This window comes from Salvelinus alpinus, unplaced genomic scaffold (genome assembly GCF_045679555.1).
Source record: "Salvelinus alpinus unplaced genomic scaffold, SLU_Salpinus.1 scaffold_40, whole genome shotgun sequence".
Classification (NCBI taxonomy): Eukaryota; Metazoa; Chordata; class Actinopteri; order Salmoniformes; family Salmonidae; genus Salvelinus; species Salvelinus alpinus.
The window spans coordinates 1,696,037-1,698,798 of NW_027255981.1; the positions used below are offsets into that span (position 1 = coordinate 1,696,037).

The following is a 2,762-nucleotide window of genomic DNA, read 5'->3' on the forward strand; positions in this document are numbered from 1 at the left end:
CACCACACACACGCACTCATATGCACACACACAAATGAAAAACACCCCTGACCCTTGAAAGCACCGCGATGCTCTTGGATTAACCGAGCCGTGTGTGACATTGAAGGACCGTGGCAGAATTGCTCCTCACTACTGTATTCCCCCAAGTCGCACCACAGAGTTACAGAAAAGAGAAAGGGCGTTCAGAGCAGTCGGAACACAAGGTACTGGTTGAAGTGATCTGTCACCCACGTACACATATCCATGCTAGCTCTATGAAATAAAACACAAATGCACGCGCATGCGCACACACACACACACACACACACACACACACACACACACACACACACACACACACACACACACACACACACACACACACACACACACACACACACACACACACACACACACACACACACACACACACACACACACACACACACACACACACACACACACACACACACACACCGTCTCTTTGTGGCCCATTCATACATTGTGCACATAGGTCTTTTTACTAGAGGGGGGTGCTATAAATAATGGAAGGACGTGAGGGGATGTGAGGAGGTTTGTGATTGGCAGATGACATGTGGAAGAGGTTTGTGATTGGCTAATAATACTGGAAGGATGTGGGAGGAGGGTTTTGATTGGCTGAAAAAGCAGCTCGGAGTGTGTTTGCTGACCCTTCTCTGTACCCCAAGGGAGTCTCAAGGAGAAATAAAACAGAGTTAGAACATACTGTATTAAGCTTACGCATGGTCAGAATATGGAGTAAAACACACACACAGACACTTGTATAGGCAATCATTTGACAGAATTAAGAACACAAATCATCACACAACTGTGCTCATATGTAGGTTTGACCTGAAATCATAGCTCCCAAAATATTCTATGCATGGTCAGAATATGGAGTAAAATACACACGTACAGGCAACGATATGACAGAATGAAGCACACACATCATCACCCAACTGTACTGAAGAAGAGGGGACAAATGTCAAGAGGACATTTCTGCAATCCTCTCATAGGTTTGACCTGAAAATCGTAGCTACCAAAATATTCTATAATTTCTTTCTGCCTTTGATCATGACCCAATATATTGTCTGTAAAGTTGCTAATCTCTCTAAGGGCCTTGACACACAAAGAGAGAAGCAGGTTGCCTCCTGACCGAGTTGTTCAAGGCTTTAAGAAGATTAACTATGATTGGTCTAGCTCGTCCCATTTCAGCATCAAAACAGGGACACAAAAACACACGGCTCCTAATCTCCTCGCCTCCCGCCAGGAAGAGAATTGGACGTCGAATTGGTAGAATTCTACTTTTAGATGTCGGTGAAATCTGCAGCCACGATTGTGTTATTGTTCTGCCTTTATATTATGTTGTGGCTGTAATCAACCTACCCTGTGAGTAACAATTGCCTCAGTATTTCCCAAGGCTTTACCATTGATCGCCTCCTACTTGCTGTGATTTCAAGTGGTTACATTGAAATATTCAAAAGTGGGAAGCCGTCTAAGACGATTGACTATAGTATGTCAATAAATTGACTACCTCCGATGACGCAGCATAAAACTAAATTAGGATTTTGCACCATATCCATTTTGATTACAAACTACTTTTGTATGTACAGTACCAGCAAAAGTTTGGTACTCTGCATCTCACAAAGACACGGCGGTTGGAACCAAAAATCTCAAATGTGGACTCATTAGACCAAAAGGACAGATTTCCACCAGTCTAATGTCCATTGCTCGTGTTTCTTGGCCCAAGCAAGTCTCTTCTTCTTATTGGTGTCCTTTAGTAGTGGTTTCTTTGCAGCAATTCGACCATGAAGGCCTGATCCACGCAGGTCTCTTCTGAACAGTTGATGTTGAGATGTGTCTGTTACTTGAACTCTGTGAAGCATTTATTTGGGCTGCAGTTTGAGGCTGGTAACTCTAATGAATTTATCCTCTGCAGCAGAGGTAACTCTGGGTCTTCCTTTCCTATGGGGGTCCTCATGAGAGCCAGTTTCATCATATTGCTTGATGGTTTTTGCAACTGCACTTGAAGAAACTTTCAGAGTTCTTGAAATGTTCCTTATTGACTGACCTTCAAGTCTTAAAGTAATGATGGGCTGTCATTTCTCTTTGCTTATTTGAGCTGTTCTTGCCATAATATGGACTTGGCCTTTTACCAAATAGGGTTATCTTCTGTATACCACCCCTACCTTGCCACAACACTGGCTCAAACGCCTTAAAAATGAAAGAAATTCCACAAATTAACAAGGCACACCTGTTAATTGAAATGAATTCCAGGTGACTACCTCATGAAGCTGGTTGAGAGAATGCCAAGAGTGTGCAAAGCTGTCATCAAGGCAAAGGGTGGCTACTTTGAAGAACCTCAAATATATTTTGATTTAACACTTTTTTGGTTACTACATGATTCCATGCATGTTCTTTCCTAGTTTTGATGTCTTCACTATTATTCTACAATGTAGAAAATAGTAAAAATTAAGAAAAACCCTTTAATGAGTAGGTGTGTCCACACTTTTGACTGGTCCTGTATACTCTCTCTCTCTGCTGTGCCCTACATTATGCCCACAGCCTCGGGGGTTGCGTAATCCCGTGGTCGTGACACACAGGCATGGCACAATATCAACAATCCTCAGCTTGTGACATTTACAGGGGGTGGCCATGACTCTTCAGGCTTTACAGGCTACTGTATTACTCAAATCCTTCCAAAGCAAGTCCAAACATGCTATCTCTGACATATTCAAAGCAGTGATGGCTTCATCACCTTTATT

The 2,762-nt window shown here is 42.7% G+C and overlaps 1 protein-coding gene across 4 annotated transcripts in view; it reads right to left on the bottom strand.

Annotated features, from left to right (window-relative positions):
• LOC139567039 (phosphofurin acidic cluster sorting protein 2-like) overlaps positions 1-2,762 on the bottom strand; it is a 97,881-nt gene that overhangs the window by 59,577 nt on the left and 35,542 nt on the right. The gene's annotated exons all lie outside the window — the stretch shown is intronic.